The 18,118-nt window shown below is 42.3% G+C and overlaps 1 protein-coding gene and 2 long non-coding RNA genes across 3 annotated transcripts in view; 1 reads left to right on the top strand and 2 right to left on the bottom strand.

Moving 5' to 3' along the window:
• Positions 1–2,197: 2,197 nt before the first annotated feature.
• Positions 2,198–4,922, bottom strand: LOC115301197. Its single transcript, XR_003913011.1, has 3 exons — positions 4,530–4,922; positions 2,736–2,811; positions 2,198–2,408 (listed from the first exon to the last, which is right to left on the bottom strand). It is a non-coding gene; the product is annotated as an uncharacterized LOC115301197 (long non-coding RNA).
• An 875-nt stretch (positions 4,923–5,797) lies between these two features.
• Positions 5,798–17,403, bottom strand: LOC115301196. Its single transcript, XR_003913010.1, has 5 exons — positions 17,334–17,403; positions 16,433–16,532; positions 16,290–16,328; positions 8,960–9,343; positions 5,798–6,034 (listed from the first exon to the last, which is right to left on the bottom strand). It is a non-coding gene; the product is annotated as an uncharacterized LOC115301196 (long non-coding RNA).
• LOC115301193 (aromatase) overlaps positions 6,461–18,118 on the top strand; it is a 109,604-nt gene continuing 97,946 nt past the window's right edge. The window contains exon 1 of the mRNA XM_029950896.1: positions 6,461–6,573. The gene's annotated coding sequence lies outside the window, so the exon portion shown is untranslated. The remainder of the gene's footprint in view (positions 6,574–18,118) is intronic.

The raw sequence follows: 18,118 nt of genomic DNA, 5'->3' as shown, positions 1-18,118 counted from the left end.
AGTTTATAATTATACTGTAAGGAATTGGCTTAACGTGATTATGGAGACTGACAAGATGTGCAGAATGAGTTGGCAAGGGGGAGACCCAGGAGATCAGATAATGAGGTTCCAGTGAAGTAGCTAGTAGCCTTGAGACTTAGAAAGAGCCAATGTTTCAGTTTGAGTCCTAAGGCAGGAAAAAGCTGATATTCCAGTCTAAGGTAGTCGGGCAGGAGGAATTCTCTCTTATTCTAGGGAGAGTCAGCCTTTTTGTTCTACTTAGGCCTTCAACTAATTGGATTGGGCAATTGTCCAGATTGGAGTGGGCAATCTGCCTTACTCAGTTTATGAATTTAAATTCTAATCCCATCCCAAACCATACTCACATAAATACTCAGAATAATTTTTGACCAAATATCTGGGCACCCCATGGCTTAGAAGTTGGCACATAAAGTTAACCATTTCAGAAGGCAATAGGATGAGCAGGTGGTCCCTACCTCCAGCTGTTAGAAGAAACACATAACCTACACACACACACACACACACACACACACACACACACACACACACACACCTGCCCTCTAACTAGGCTTCCCAGAAAGGGTAGTTTCACTCTCTAATAGGTATTTTTGGGAATTTATGGAGGCATTTGTCACTATCACAATTTAGCATAATGATGGGAGTGGGGGTGCCACCAGGTGGGGGTGTCAAATATTCTGCCACGGTCAGGATAGTCTATACTGCAAGGTCCCACTAGAGGTTTATGTCCATGAAAACCCTGTTCGTAATTATCTGGGTCTAGCATGCAATTCCATTTTACATATAAACATGGATTTTTTTTTCAGTTTTAACATAAACTGAATTTCTCTAGGAACACAAAATTGAATGAAGGTGGTACATTTTGTTCAGGACTTTACTAAGGCTTGTTCCTAGCAATGCAAATAACAGTATTTGAGTTTGCACATGGGTGCAGACATCTAACCACTCAGTATGTCTTCCACTGTGGCTGTGCACACATTTTTTCAGGTATTTAAATAGTTAATATTTTATTATAAAATTGCCTTTATTGCTCTTTGATTATAACAGTGGGTGCTTATTTATAATTTCTTTTTGAAATTATGGATTTTGGAGGGGAAATTCTATATGTAGACAGATTACATTATTTATGGTTTTCATTTGAACATAACAAAGGGAGAGTTACAAATTTGTAATAAGAAGATGCATTGGGTCTAATGTGGCTGATAGCCACTATTCTAAGCGAACCATTGCCTCTGAAGAATGCTCATCTATCTGTCAGGCTCAAGCCTTGCTCCAAGGGGCCTGCATGCAGTGAGGAGGCTAGGTCCCCAATAATCTTATCTTCCACTTTGGGGAAACCAGAAATTCACAAGTCCCAGGGTGCCTGGCTGTCTCGGTCAGTGGAACATGTGACTCTTGATGTTAGGGTTGTGAGTTCGAACCCCGCATTGGGTATAGAGATCACTTTAAAAAATTCTTAAAAAAAAAAAAAAGAAATGAACAAGTCTCTAAGCAACTGGCTAATATGCCTACTCATCAGTGTCACTGAGATATTTCTTTATTCAATCAAGGGCTGGTAAGATCAAGAGAGCTTTGTGCCTATTTCCTTCTAGGAGCTTATAGCCTCTGCCTCCATGAAGGGTGCCTGGATCAAGTCCACCTTAAGGAAACTCTCTCCTCTCCTCTGCTCTGTTTACACTTGCTCCACCTTAAATTATTTTAATGAGATCATTTCTTATCTCCTCAAATGGATTACAAATTCCTTGAGGAGATATCCATGTCCCACATCCCAAGACACTCATTAAGAGTCTTGAATGAATGAACAAACAAGTAAATGGAGGATGAATGAATAAATGAATGCATGATTTGGGGGAGTATAAGAGATGACTCTACCAATTTAACATCAGTATCCTTGGAAATCAACTAGGGGGGACTATTTTGTGCCTTATACCCAGCCAGCTCACCAGCTGAACTCCTAGTGATGCCTTGGGCTTTAATCAGGAATTTAATTAGCCCTGGCATCTGATTCTGGAAGAAATGGAGAACAATGAGCATAAGCAGAAGAGAACTAGGCTGTTACCAGCCTGACATATGGTGCCATGTGTCACCCACTGGCCTTCATTTCGGTCTTCTTACGTAGTAAGTCCTACGTAACTTTACTTCTAAATGGTAGAAGTGTTTATTCTCTTTGTAGATGCCAGATGATTAAGACCTTTTATTGGCTGCCTGAAACCAAGAGCATGAAGTGCTTTGGAAGATTAAAGGTATATACAAAATAGTTGCAGGAATAGCAGGTATAGGTAACACAGTTCTGGATAGGAGTTCAAAACACTGGGCTTGATTCTTGATGTTTTCCACCAACTAGCTGTATGGCAATGAACAAGCCAGTTGATATTTTCAGGTTGAAAAATCTGTGAATCGATGCAATGCAATTAACAGCTATTTAAATGAATCACACTGTAATTTATTGACAGACATAGATGTACCATGAAGCTAAAGAACCTCAAACTTTAAGGTCCCTCATTGCACTAGCCTCTTTCCAAGGCCCTGTGCCTCCTTTTATTAGATGGTATTATTACCCTAAACCTGGGTCTCCTATTAAGGTTTCCTCCAGGTTCAAAATTCTGTTTCTGGCGAATGGCCTTGAGGAGAAGCATTTTCTACTATACAACTTATCCAGTTTTATAATTTACTGAGAAGCATTTTCTACTCTACAACTTATCCATTTTATAACTTACTGTTTTTGGGTTTTCAAGGCCATTGCTGTGTCATAGGTACATTATTCCTGGATACTTAACATGATTTTGGACAGTTCTGATAAAAGAAAAACTCTGAGTGAAAATCTGGATCTGTGAGGTTTATTAGTAAAATATTTGAATTCGAATCACGTTCTATGTTTTCTAGTAGCTGAGAATTCTACCAGCAAAATTCTTACTATAAGGTCCATGTCATGTTCCAATTAGTTTTGCTCAGGTTTCATTTTTTGTTGTTCCAGAGTCCCAATATTTGACTTAAATATTGCACAGGCACTTCCTTAATTTTCTTAGAAGAGCATTCATTTGGTATAAAATACTGAATTTCTTGGAGCTGTTATTGAGGCTTGAAAGTTTGGAACCTCTGTGTTAGCAGCAGCCTGGGAACAGGTTAGCCAGAAATGGGATAGGTTCTCTGCAGACCTATAATTCTAGGAACTGCATTGTTTCCTAAGATCACTATCTCTGGACTCATGGTGCTCAAGGGGCCCCTTTTAGCAGAGGAGAAACTTAGAGGTCCTACAATCAGCAACTGACACTCATGGGGTAGGGACTTGCACAAGGCCACACAGTAAGTTCACTTCACCCAAAGTTGTTGCAATCAAGTGCACTTGAAAAACCCTAATGGGACAGATTGTCGAGGGAAGCTGGAAAACATTTTGTCAAGCATTAGATTATGACAAGTTCCTCTCAGAAGGTTCTCTATACTTCCAGAAGTTTAAAAATGTGATGACTGAAGGGGGCCTACTGTATATTTTTAAGCATTTTGATGATATTACTGACATGTGAGAATTTCCACTGTTTGGATGGTTAACAGCGGCAGCAGCAGCAGCAGCAACAAACTCTGATATTAAACTTATTTCTAAATGCCAAGCAGTTTCTTTCTCTAAATAGATTCCAAAAGAGATGCATTTGCATTAAGTAGCTATCAAATTCCCTTTGTGCTTCCAGATCAGGTAAGGGGCTGCACAGTTCAGAGAAAGCCCCCACTTGATCCCTGCTCACTCAGCAGCAGATCAGGGAAGAACACTGGGCTTGGCAATCAGGTCTCCTTCCTCCGAAGAGGTCATGGCCCTCAAAAGTCACTCATGAGTCCCCCACTGCAAGGCAGGAGGGTGTTCACAGGCCTCCACTCAGTCTACTTCACATGCAGGAAACAGACCCTTCACCTGTACAGCCCAGCTCTGGCCCATGGTGGCCAGAACAGAGCTACTCACTGGTCCACCTATCCGCCTCTCACACAAAGGGAGGTGTTTGCTCCCTGACAGTTGCTGCTCTCAGGTATTTCATCAGGTTTTTTCACCAGGATTTTTTCTAAACAGCACTTCTCTCCATTTAGTTAATAGCATGTTGATGGGATTCTCTACCTTTGGCTTATCCATAAGGGCCTAGGCCTCTCCCTTTCCAGGACAGAGTCCAGACTGTCTGCATACTCTTTCATGGGCCTCTGTGTCCCTGTTGTTGTCCATGTGCTCTGCCTACATCTGCTTAGTTCAGTAGATGTTTATTGAACATTGACCCTGGAGTGGGTCTGGAGCACATGGCAATGGAAACATCTGCTCTCTTTGTGGAGCCTATACGCCAGAGCAGGAGATAGCTTTGGGGACAGGAAGGGATAGAGCTGAGGGACCTCAAGAGTGGGGTTGAGGAAAGAGGGTGGATAAGGCAGATTCCATGTCTCCCCAAACTGAGGTATTTCTAGGGTTTGTTGGGGGCACAGAGAGCGTCAGGAATTTCTAGTGTTCCTAGTGGGAGTCTCCCTTTTTCCTTCTTACTCACCTGGCACTTGAACATGTAGTTTTATGTTCAACTGTTGCTGTGTCTCCGAGTTCTTGCCTTGGCCAGATGACACACCTTCTCAGGGCAGTGCCAATTGAATCCCATATGCTTTCTCCAGGGCTCAGGTGGAAGCAGGTGCTCCACAGGTACTTGGCTAACACACTTGTGTTGGGGAAAGTCAAGCACCTGGGGCTGGGAGTAGGGTTCATGGACAGTAGAGGCCTCAGGGGCTTGACTGCCTTCCCTTGGTCCCCCTCCTTGCTGTGTGGTTTTGAGGACTAATTTGCTGCCAGGCCTACAGAAAATAGCTAAATGTGCTCTTCACACAACATAGCCATGAGCAGGGATAGTGCCATGGAATGTGCCTTCTCCCAGAGAGGAAAGAGCATTAGACAAGGAGATCAGGTCCACCATGCTTATTGAGTCTCCACATCTGTAAAAGGGGAAAATGACATCTCCTAGTGTTGTGAAGATTAAAAGTTAATGTATGTAATAAAATGGCTAATATTTGAGTTGTTGCTTCATGACTGTTAAGGGATTTCCCATCCATGATCTCATTTGAACTTCATGGTAAGGCAAGCATTATTATCATTTCCATTTTACAGATGAAAAACCTGAGGTTCAGAGAGTATAAATGACCTAGTAGAGATCATATAACTAGTAAGAGGTAGAGCTGGGCCTGGAACCCAGCTGGATTTTGGCCACCATCTGTTACTATGTAAAAGAAGAGCTGGCATATGTACATTATTATACAGGGTTTCAAGGTCCTCTCATGTCCCAACTGTTTATGTTTCCTGGGGTCCATACAAAGTGTTGCCATATATGAAACATCTAGGGCATAACTTTAATGAAAATGTTGCAGTCAAGGAAGCAGTGAGCCTTTGGTAATCATGTGGATCCTCCCGCTTAACTGGACATCACTTTTATGTGACAGTAAGAGATCATAAGGATTGTATAAGAACCACCAATAAGAACCATCATTCAAGGTGTAATGACAGGCTCTGGTGAGACAGTTTGCCCACACTACAATGCATGAGCATGTTTGTAAGAATTGTGCCTCTGAATCTGACAAAATCTGCTTATATCTTCAGAAAACTTTATGAACAAATTGAAATTACTCTTCCATGTCTGATTTTAGATACTTGAAGTGGTGATCTGAGAATAGAATATTGATTATAGTATTTATAAGGAAATGGAAGAATATTTTACTAATAACTATTAAAATCTGCTAGACTTAGGCTAAGCCTAATCTAGTTAAAATAAGGGAAACACATTCTGTCTTTGGCTTGATTAGGAAGAGGGTGTGGGGTGAGAGTCTTAGGCTGAGCTTGACAAGGAGGAGTGTTTTGCCAACAGGGAATGTATACAAGAATGGGGTGGACCAGTGATGACCCAGGGCAAAACCTGGCAAAGTACTTGGCCTCCTGTGGTTGGGCAGAGAATACAGAGGGGACAAGGGTCCATCTGTAGCCTTCAGCTCTGCAGTCCACATATTAGGGTGTTTCCTATGAAAGTTCCAGAAGAAAATCAGTTTGGTTAGCTTAGGGGAATATGTGGTTTGTGCTGGAACACTGGACATACCACATTACTGGAAAGACGCATAGTGGATGACCAGCAAAATAAAACTCAACTTTCCAAATGTTGGCAATGATAGGAGATTCAGTTCTAATGACCAGTTGTCCATTGGATGCCAGTGCAAATAATAACAAAATGCATTCTAACCATGACAGTTACAGGAAGGACACAAAGAATGCAGTGTCCCTTATTCCATGAAACAGCTCACTGGAAACTGTGAATTCTAGAACCCAGAATGGGAGGACTCTGGCATCCTTGCTGCATGAGCAACCAAGACAAGAGAATCCTGGGAAGCTTGAGGTCACAAAGATCTGGGTATCTGTGAATCTACCTCCCCAGTAAGTCCCTCACCCATGGGAGGGTCACATGTAGGACATGAGTGATAAGATTCCTGGATAGGACATTGACTTCCAATTGCAGGCGGGATGCACACAGTTGGAATCTGGCACTGGCCAACCTATCAAACTAGGTAAGTCTTTGCTGTTTTAAGTATTAATAGGAGCCTAGTCCATGCTTTACCAGGGATTGAGAAGAAATTAGAATGTCGGGCTAAGAACACAGCTTTGGAGTAGAACAAAGAATTAGGCACAAACAAGTCAGCTATAAAAAAGAAAGGGAGCAAGGGACGACAGCTTATAACAACTGTCACCCTGAGAAACTCGGTAGTCCCATATTGATTGAGAATATGATATTCGATCAATGCCAAGACTATTTTTAGTGATCAAAGAGTGATCTCATGAGAAAAACAGAACTTGCTTAAGCAGGTATGTTATGGATAATCAGACAGAATCAATAAATTTCATATAAACAGGTGGTCTCTGAGGAAGCAGACAAGTCAATACAAAAGCAACAGGTGCCATTCTGCTCAGGGTGGACCAGGCATTCCAAATGCCCGGCTCCTGTATCATAAATCAACTGCTTTCCCAGAGAGACATTACAATGAATATTTTCTTAAAGCTATATTAATCATTAAATATTTCTATGTAATGTTTTTCTCCATAACTACATCTTTTGGGTCAAGTTGTTCTGAGGGGTTGCCACAGTTTGTACTTCAATGGAGTCATCAACTGAGTGACTCTGGGTAGTGGTTTCATCTCTTCAAGTTTCCGTTTCTTCATCTTTGTTATAAAATAGGACTGGTATTATAACTTTCTTGGTAGACTACTGAAGGCAGTAATTTAGGTAATATACATTGAGTGCCCAGCACAGTGCCTGATACATGGGTACTTACCACATAGCACAGCAGTACCTTGGCCACTGTAGCCTCCTCATGGGGTTGGCCAACTAGGGATCCAAGGGAGAGTCCTCTGACTTCAAGGTAGGTCTTGATCCTGGGGCATCTGGGTGGCTCAGTCAGTTAAGCATCCATCTCTTAATATGAACTCAAATCATGATCTCACAGTTCATGAGTTCGAGCCCCACATTGAGCTCTCCACTGACAGTGCAGAGCCTGCTTGGGATTCTCTTCCTCTCCCTCTCTCTCTGCCTCTCAAAATAAATAAATAAACTTTAAAAAGGTAGGTATAGATCCTAAACTTATAGCAACACCCTGAAGTTTCCTCCTAATGGTGTGGGGGTGTAAAGAGGGGGCACAGTCTACTTCCCTGGCTGTATCAAAGTGTAAAACCTCCATTCCTTCCTTTTTGTCCCAGATTTCCTCAAACACACACAGAACAATGGTATGGAACTGGCCCAAGTGTTAGTAGAATTGCAATTGGCTCTGTGGCTCACTGGCTGGGTGACCTTGAACAAGTCCTGTAACCTGCCAAGGCTTGGGTTTCTTCATCTGCAAATGGAAATAAGCTTATCTACTTTGTTTGCCCATCAGAGGGTCAAGCACAATGTTGTTAGCCTGGCATTCAAGATCTTTTCATCATATTCCCTGGCCTCATCTCATATAAATCCTCTTCACGTTGACACAGCCCTGCCAATTCAAACCTTTCTTAGGATCTCCTTCATACCAGAGACTTCCTGTCCAACTTTTTGTGTATCTAAATCCTATCTACCTCTACATTCCCTGCAGCATGTAGCACAGGGTTTTGCATAAAATATATGATTATTTTATCATTTAGGGTTAGGTTTACATGTGACAGGAAAACTAAAACAACAGCAGCTTAAAGAAGACAGAAATTATTTCTCTCTTATGGCAAAGAGGTTCAGCAAAAAAAAAAAAAAAAAAAAGCCGAGGGCTGGGATGGTGGTTCCAGATGTCAGGGACCCAACTCTGTCTTGCTGTTCTACCATTCTTAGTATATCACCTCATGGCCCACCATGGCTGTCAAGTTCCAGATATCTTATTTTCATTCAGCCAACAGAAAAGAGAGGAAAAAGAAGGCAAAGGGTATATTCTCCCCCTTTGGAGAAGCTTTACATAGATGTTGTCCATGACATTTCTGCTCATATCTTATCAGCTAGAACTTAGTCACATGATCATCTTAGCTGCAAGGGAGGGTGGGGAATATAGTTTTAAATGGGGCATATCACCATTTCTTTTGTTTTTCAAGTGTATTTATTTTGAGAAAGAGAATGCAAGCAGGGGAGGGTGGAGGGTGAGAGAATCCCAAGAAGGCTCTATGCTGTCAGACAGAGCCCAAAGCTGGCTCAAACTCATGAATCATGAGATCATGACCTGAGCCAAAATCAAAAGTCAGATGCTTAACAACTGAGCCACCCATGTGCCCCTAGGCATATTGCCATTTCTAATAAAATAGGGAAGAGGAAGCAGGAAATGGATATTGATATACCCACATAGTTGCCTCTGTTACAGTTATTTAAAAATTTAAAAATATGAGAACTCATTACCAAGTTTAAAGCCCCCTATAATGTTATAAGATTATGATTACAAAAACACTTACCTCATTTGTAATGATCTGGGTATCCTGATATTTAGATTGGAAACAGCCAAATTCTTCACCTCTGGTGGGAATGTGGTAAAATGTTTATTAAAAGAATGATAACTCAGAGCTGTAAATGAAGATAAATTATCAGTCCTTCTCCTTATGTATTTTACCAATGAAGAAATCGAACTCCAGAGGCTAAATGATTTGCCTGTGGTCATGGAGCTGATGAATGAGGAGCCAGGACTAGAACTTGGGTTCCTGGGCTCCATCAAGGCTTTTCACAGCTCCTCCTTGATGAGTGGCCCATTCAGCTTCTGAAGGCCTTGAATTCTGTGGATCTCCCTGCTCATCCAGCACTGCTGGGAGCAGATCTAGGTCACCAAGTTGCCAGCTGCATTCCTGTAGCATGCAGTTCAGAAAAAGGGAAGAACCCATAAATAGAGCATTCTATTTAAACAATGAGGGCTTTTTGCTAAAAGCAAATGATTACCTCCTCCTCTTTGTACCTAGGATAAACAGAGCCCTGAATCAGGCACTGAAGGGAGATATAAAGAAGCATATAAAATGGTGATTGCCCTTGAAGATTCAGATGTACAGATTCATTCTTCTTTCCATTCATTTATTAAAAAATTATTTGAACATCTATGAGAGGTGGACACTGGGCCCAGTGCTGGGTATGCAACAATAAAATGTGCAGATATGGTTTTTGTTCTGAAATGGTGTATAGTTCTACTGGAAGACAGAGACCAGTAAACAGGCAACTATAGAATGGAATTAAAAATATGGAGGGGGCACCAGTCTGGCTCAGTCAGTGGAGCGTGTGACTCAATCTTGGGGTTGTAAGTTTGAGCCCCATATTGGGTGTAGAGATTCCTTAATAAACTCTTTCAAATAAAAAGTATGGAGATGGGGAGAGGACAAGGTACTCTGAGTAGGTCACCTAGACGTAGGTATGTGTGTGAGGGTGTGGGGCTTACTGGGTCAGATAATACTGAACTGGAGACCTGAAGACTGACTATGTGTAGGTAAAGCAAGTGCTGTGAGGGAGGCATGGTGGGTGGGCAAGAAGAAGATTCCAGATGTCCAGGAGAATGTGTGAGGTGCTGAGAAGGATTTATCATGACCAGAACACAGCAGGCCTCAGTGATAATGGTGAAAGGCGTTGGTGAGCATACTGGAATCTTAAGAAATGCGACTGCAAAGGTGGGCAGGGACCAGTAAATGAAGCCCTTTGAAAGGTCTGTTGTAAAGTTTATATTTTGCCTTGAGGCCAGTGGGATAAAGGGTTTGAGGCATATTTGTATTTTTTGTATTTGCAACAGTCCTCTGGCCTCAGGATAGAGAATGAATTGGAAAAGTTGGTCCAGGTGCAGGACACTTAGGAGGCTGTTGTAGTAATGGTGGTCTGAACCAGAGAATGACCCTGAAGGATGAATAGATGTTGATGGATTTAAGATATTTTTTAGAGGTAAAACCAACAGGTTTTGGTGACTAGCCAGAAGAAAGAAATGAGAAAGAAGGGGGAAACAAACATTCATGAAAGAAAAATTAACAAAGACAGATGCTAACAAACCCATAGAGTAAGAGCTATCCAAAAAAAAAAAAAATGGAGACATGACCATGTGCTTTGAGGAATGGTGTTTGCTGTGGGCTAGAGTTTAGAGGGCTCCTGGAAGAGTTGAGATTGGCATTGGGTCTTGTATATGGGTAGGATTTTGGTGAAGGGACAAGACATTCCAGGCTGAACAATGATGCAAGTAAGATTATTAAGACAGAACAGTGTGTGATTTTTAGCAGATGGTTTGGCCATGGTTTTATGGGGGGAGAGCTACAGAGACCAAGTTCCCTAGGGAGGTGTGTGCAACTAATACTTGCTAGAGGGAAGGACTGAAGAGATGAATCCCATTGTCCTCCCAGAGTGGTTTAGAGTTCTTTGTGTATCCCCAAGGCTACTTGTGTTGGAACCTCAAGAGGTCTGTGGACCACTAGACAGCCCAGCAAGACCAAACCCCCAGAGATCCCAGTTTCTACCAGAAGAAAAAAAAAGTCTAAGGGCACCTGGGTGGCTCAGTCAGTTGAGCAGTTGAGCATCGGACTTAGGCTCAGGTCATGATCTCACGGTTTGTGGGCTAGAGCCCTCTGTTGGGCTTTGTGCTGCAGCTCAGAGCCTGGAGCCTGCTTAGGATTCTTGTCTCCCTCTCTCTCTCTGCCCCTCCCCAGCTCACACTCTGTCTCTCAAAAATAAATGTTAAAAAAATGTTAAAAGTCTTACTTCCCCAAAAGGCATGCTTTTATGTTTGTGAGTCTTCTGCAGTGACCTAGGCTACCATTCTAGGGTGTTGTTTTCCTATCTCTAAGCCTCTCCAGAGCCCAGCCTGGCAGCTTGCATTGTAAGGCCTGTGAAACCATCAGGGAGACTGCTTAACCCCAAGACTGTGGAAAATACAGCTATGTAACTGAGTGTGTGGAATAGGCCCTCTGGTCCTAGGGTGTGAACTCTTGCCAGGCCCAATGCCCTGCCTGAGTACCCTGCACCACACCTCTGGGTACTGGCCCTAGCCTGTATGCTAAAGGCATCTTGGTCCCACCTTCTCTGGCTCAAAACCCACTGACGTCTTCTGCTTTGGCCCAGCCTCCAGGCTCTAAGGACTGCTACAAATATTCCCAGAGAACACTTTCTAGGGACACTGGCCTCAGGTAAGATGAATACTGACAATTTCTAATTGACCAGTAGCACCACGTAAGGACCCACAGTGTCCTAGTGCTGTGCTGGTCTCTACTACATCATTGTTAGCACTCACAACCCTATTGCAAAGCACATAGTATCCCAATTTTACCAAAGAAGAAACAGAAGGATATTAAGGCTGTCCAAGACCACCCAGCCTACTTGTCCTCTGTTCTAAATATTCTGTGAGTTGGGGAACTCCAGGAGATAATTGTGGCAGATATTACATTTTATCCTCACAATGACCTTATCAAGAGAAGTACTATTACCCTTTTATAAATGAGATTCAGAGAGGTTAAGTACTTATCCCAAGGTCACATAGCTGGGAATGGACAGAGCCAGGATCCAAGCCTAAGTCTGCCAGCAAAACCTCCTCTCTCCTACTTCTCCAGGTACCTAAGCCGGGTGAGGGTTTAACCTCCTTTCCTTAATCAAGGTTCAATGTCCAAGTAGGGAAGCACAGTGATTCAGAAAAATAGTTTCAGTAAGGTCATGTACCTTAGTCCCAACCCACTCTTCTGTGATCCTTTAATAGATGGGAAAGCAGAAATCCAGAGATGAGCAAGGGCTTCATACCATGCTACCATTTAATTTTCTCAGTCCCTTCTGCCCATTCTATGGCACATGGACATGGCTCCTTGGGTTTAAGCCCAAGGCCCCAACTTGGGTGGTACCTACCCCCCTCAACCCATCCTCCCCACCACCCAGTCTCCTGTTCAAAGGCACAGACTACTCAGATTTGATTCAGGTTGAATGAGTCATTAAGAGTGAAAGAAGAGAAAGCCTACTTCCTTGCTAGATGTAATAAACCCACCCACCTTTTGACATCTTTTTGTTCTGAAATGATGATTGTATGCAATGCTCAGAATTATCATACTCAAAGAGAATTTTCTTGAAAATGAAGGGACAAAGTGTGAATAAATGAGCTGAAATTGGTTCACAAAGGGAGGGAAGAATGACCTCTGGGCACATCAATGCAGAGTGGAGGCTGAATGAATGTGCAAGAATGGGAGGGAGCAGCAATTCCTCAGGAGGGAGGAGAGCAGAGAGGAAGCCCATGTGGGGGCCAAGCAGCAAAGCCCTTCAAGGCCCCTCAGTGGTAACACCTGAGCAAGCAACCACAAATTCCCAAACCTTGAATCAAAGCCAAGCACATTCACAAGCAGCTAGAAGAAGGGGAGGAAAGACATTTTCAAAAGAGCTTGTGTCTAATACCAGAGAGCCTTTCCATGCCAAGCATCCTGGCTAGTGGCAATGAGGGACTGGGAGAGGGACAACGTGTATTGAAGCCAACTCTTTAACACCGTGTTCTTCTTCAGAGAAATGAGCTGAGAGGATCTAGTGTACTACAGCCTGCCATTACAATGTGGAGTAACTGGCCTCTTGCCCAGTAGCTGCAGGTCACAGCTTGGCAATGCCTAGAGCCTCTGGTTCCTGGTGGTGGGAAAAGAGGTCAGAATTTGAAGCCAGAAGAGTTGGCACTTTCTAAAGCTTAGTACTAGAAAGACGGATAAAACTCTCAACCTCTTTCAGATGTTTCCTCTAAGGAAAATAGGAGGTGATTGCTACAACCTACTTCAGGGGCTGGAGGTTGGAAGGAGGAAATGAGATAATGCAGGAAAGAGAACTGCTCTGTTAACTGTAAGATGCTCTATTATTGTGTTTACAGACAGATTTAACATATTCTGACAGATTCAAACTAGGAATCTGAGGCCATGGGGGCATTCCATTCCATTCCTTACCTTCTGAAAAAAAACCCAGGAGATTGAAAATACATTTACTGGGAGTGAAAAGTTTTCTTCTGCAGAGCTTCGTTTTCTTTGAACTGAATTCCAGGCCTCCCATGGTGCTCAGAGAACTCTGCAGGAAGCTGCTGGGAAAGGCCAAACTCCATTCTGGTTGCTATACAATTTCATTTGGGGTTCTGTTCTGGGAGTTTCTCCATTTCAGTTACCTGCACCATTACAAAGGGTGGAGAGACTCTTGGCAGGAAGGTGGTTTCTTGTTTCATACATTAGGTTTTCATAAATGTTATCGTTTTGAACAGAAAAGTCCACAGAAGAGCTGATAATGGGTAATTATTTTAGAACAGGAAGGAAATTAGAAAATCATGCAGTGCAATCTTGAGATTTTCTGGATGAGGAACTGTGGCCCATGCAGGGTAACTGGTTTTTCCTGGGTCTCACACTTGAGTCAGTGAGCTGGGATTAATTCCTAGGAATCTGACTTCTTATTCATGTGCTCCTTCCCTGACAGGAGGGTTGAAAACTCAGAAGTCTTCAGGATCTAAGAAGGAGGGTGAATGTTCAGTTCAGTTTTCTTTAAGTTTGTCCTGTTAGGGGTTTGCTGAGCTACTTGCTGAGCTACTCTCACCAAATTTGGGAAATCTTTAGCCATTATTTTTTTTCAACTATTTTCTTCTATACCAATCCTTCTCCACTCCCTTAAGAACTACAATGATATGAATGCTAGACTGTCTGATATTGTTGCACAGATCCCAGAAGCTCTTCATTATTTTTCAAACATTTTTCTCTGTGTTTTTTAGACTGGATAATTCCTATGGATCTCTCTTCTAGTCTACTGGCACTTCACTCTGTCACTTGCATCCTGCTATTGAGCCCATCCGGGGAATTTTTTACTTCAGATATTGTATACCTCAGTTATAAAATTTCCATTTTAAGAAAACTTTCTATTTCACTACTGATAACTAATTTTTATTCATTTCAGGAGTTAAACACCTTAACATCATGAAGAATGATTATAACAATTGCTTCAAAATCTTTTTTTTTTCTTGTAATTTCAACATGTTTTTCATCTTTTCCCTTGAGAATTGGTCAGCTTTTCCTGGTCCTTATCACATTAGGTAATTTTGGATTGTATCTTAAGACATTTTATATGGGATGTTATGTAACTCTGGGTCCCTTTAAAATCAGAGCATGTTGATTTTTTTTGCTTTGGTTCACGATTCAAGCAAACCAGTTAAGTGCCGACTGCAAGTTCTGTCTCACCTTCTATACGCAGAAGTTCGCTGTGAGCTCAGGTTCCAAAGCCTCTGCTGTGTCTGGGTGTCATCCACACATGCGCAGCTTGGAGGGCAGTCCAGGACTTATGTCAGTTCGTACATGGAATCCCCTTCTCCAAATCTTTCCTCTTCTGGATTTCCCTCACATTCTTTAGCTCCTAGGATCACCTATCATCTTTCTGGCTCAAAAGATAGGGCTCTTAGAGTTATAGCCACTAATGACATCACAAAGTTTTATTCTATGAGAATTTCCCTCTGGATAAAGTGGCAAGAGAAAAGAACTAAATATGAGGACTTCCTCATACTCATGTAACAGGGTCCCCTTTTCTACATTCTTCTGTCCCCAGATAATGACTTTTTTTCTCAGGGATTTTAGGTGCCTCAGTTGCTGTCATGGGGGTGTCAGTTAATTTGGAAGCTGCATCTGGCCTTGAAACTGAACTGAGAGAAAAAAAAGAAAAGAAACTGAACTGGGAGAGAAAATATAGGAGGACAAGAACAAGAATCTTCCCCATACACTCTGGCTTGCAAGGGCCTCTTTTCCAGGTCATTTGTTCAGAAAGATTGGCTGTTTCATATAGATGTTGTAGTCTACGACCACTGTGCAGTTTCATGAGGCAGGTCACCCTTCAGATCAAAGCCAGGAGAAAAATTCTAAGAAATTAATTGCCACCATATTGGTTATATATTGAGTTATTTCTTCCCCCAACCCACCTACTTTTACTTATTTTTCAGAGTCCTCAGTTAATTGCTGTGTGCATGTGTCTGTTTTGTTCAGAGTGTTTAGTTGTAATCAGTTTTTCTCCTCCATTTGATCAGACCTGAAAGTCTAGCAATATACTTGGAATCCATCTCTTTTGGTTGGTACTCCCCTAGGCCTTACTAGGAGAGGCCCACTGACAGAAAATATTTGAGAATGTTTGAGAATCCTATATTCCCTGGTCTGGTGGTGTCAGGTCCCAGGAGCCCATGACTCCAAGTTTTCCACCTTGTTTGGGTTGATACTTGATACAGATATTCACTCAACAAAGGTGTATTGAATGTCCCTATGTACTATCTTTTGGGGCTACAAAAATGGTCCTCACCCTTAATGAGCTCACAATTCAGTGAAATAACAGGAATTTGGACTAGAAATTTAGGATCCAACCTTGAAATCTTTCTCAAGATTCCTTGTGTGCCCCCAGAACTACAACACATTGTTAGAGAGCATTTCCCAGCCTGATTCTGTGGCTTTCCCTTTCCAGAAACATCTTCTGAGGGGAAATGGCAAATCACTTTTACAAAACAGTATATAAAGTGCTACTTTTAGTTTTGTGAACACTACAAAAATGCGAAGATTACTCAGTGTAATAGTCTTCTTATCTACTAAACATAGTCTTAAGAGAATATAGTCTGGTTTGGGGCTCCAGAACTCAACAGAGAAATGAAGACATTGGAGAGTGTCCAGAGTGGCACTTGAAGTAGAAAAAGGATGAAATCTGATATTTAAAAAAATAAGAGTGGGAGAAGCTGAGGTCATTTGCCAGGAGATAATTCTTCATAAGGAAGATTATTCCTCCAGGCCATTTCTGCTGTCTCTTCTCTTTGAAAGCACTTACCTTCTCTTTCTACATCAAAGTAACACCAGTGTGTTGAATCTAGGAAGGGAGATAATCAGGAGAAACAACAGGGGTCGGTCATTTAGCTAGCACAAGTAGGTGTCGTGCATCAGCAAGAATGTTCTGTGCATCAGTTATCTTACCATCCTCATGACAGTCCAACAAGTCCGTGTGATAAGCTTTGTGATTCCTATATGGTAGGCAGGGAGACAGACTCAAAGGTGATGTGATTTTCTCAGGGTCCTAAAAAGGGAAATGTAAACTAGAACCTAGGTATCTTGAGTTCAGATTGTTCCACTGTACCAGACTCTAAGACTTTGGGGTCTGAATGGTTTCCCTTCTCACACCACTAGAGCCGCAGTGGTTTTCTGGGTAACAAGTGGGTCATTCTGAGGAGTTTGGGGAAGAGATACTACCACCACTAGTGGGATTTGGAGGCTCCCAAGAGAGAAAGAAGTCCATTGGAAGCCAGGCCTCAGATTCTCTAGACCTGTATCTCCTTGGAGCATAATTCAAGCAAGTGTTTATCCCCCTCTCTCAAAAATAAAAATTCAGTAACTGACCACAAGTCAAAGGGAAAAAAGGTGAGGTAAAAGTGGAATCATTTTCCAGAACCTCTTCTGACCAGGAAGGTGACTTGGGGGTGATGGAGGAACTACTTTGTGGGGATTAGTAATAGCAGAGTGGTGGAGTCATCCCTAATTTCCACTAGTACTGGCCTTGTCTGAGGAGAGCTGGGAGTGTTGAGCTGGTAGGCGTCTCTCTTTCCTGAGTGGTCAGTGAAGACCAGCTTCTCTTCCATTTCTGGGAGGGTTGGTGGGACCTGCTTGTTGCATTCCAGAGCACAGAGGGCTTCTCCATGTCTGTCTCCTTATGGCTCCTGTCTATTGCTATCTCATGCCGCTTTCTAATTTAATAGCAAGGAAAAAAGAAATGAACATTGATAGACCCCTAAGTGGTTAGCATTATGCTAAACTTTACATTCATTAGTTTCCAGCAGAGGACTTGGTACACTATAGTTGCTTAACAGATGTTGGTTCTTACCCTTGGTGTCCAAATCTCCTCCATCTCACAAGTCTCCAAATATGAGGTAGTGAGTGCCTGCTCAGTTTCCTGGCTGTTGAAGAGTGGAGGCAAAAACAATGTCAGAATGGCAGGGGTGAAAATGAGACTAGCATTTGGGCTAATTACGCTGGCTTCTCAGAGTTCTCCTCTTTGAAGAACTGTTGCTCTGAGGAAAGTGAGGCAGCCCAGAAACCAGCAGCCCAGCAGAGGGCTATATAAAAAGATGTGCAGAAACATAGGAAGCTTAGGGCTTGAGCAGCACCCCTTGGCACCAATTTGCACCTGAAGAGCATCTTTAAAAGTTGGCTCCCACCTGTCCCAAAGTAAGCAGACTTTTACACCACTAAAATATGCTGTTCCAGTTGTGACTAATTTTTAATCTCTGAAGTTCTCAGTTAGTCATGAGATAATTCTCTAAAAATGTCACCATAAGCCCACAGACAGTTATATTTCTCTACAAAGAGGAAGGAAGGTTGCTTGAGACCACTGGTCCCCACCAAACAAGCAGGGTCTTGACCAAAATCTTCGAAAGTTTGTGACATCAATAAATTACCTATTAAAGGATAATTCACATACTTTAGGTTTTTCTGTATATTATATTTTTAATGCCATCTTCCTCTCTCCTTTCCCCTTGCCCAGCTGGGTCTTTATCACTTTTGCCCTAAACTCCCATTAGGCTCCCAGCCTCTAATCCAAACACAAGTGACCATGGATCTTCATGAAACATTTGTTTTTGTTGGATCCAAAAGGACTTCAGTGGCTTT

This window comes from Suricata suricatta, chromosome 9 (genome assembly GCF_006229205.1).
Source record: "Suricata suricatta isolate VVHF042 chromosome 9, meerkat_22Aug2017_6uvM2_HiC, whole genome shotgun sequence".
NCBI lineage: Eukaryota > Metazoa > Chordata > Mammalia > Carnivora > Herpestidae > Suricata > Suricata suricatta.
Note: the sequence above shows the minus strand (reverse complement) of the source record. Positions and strands in the feature narration are given on the sequence as shown.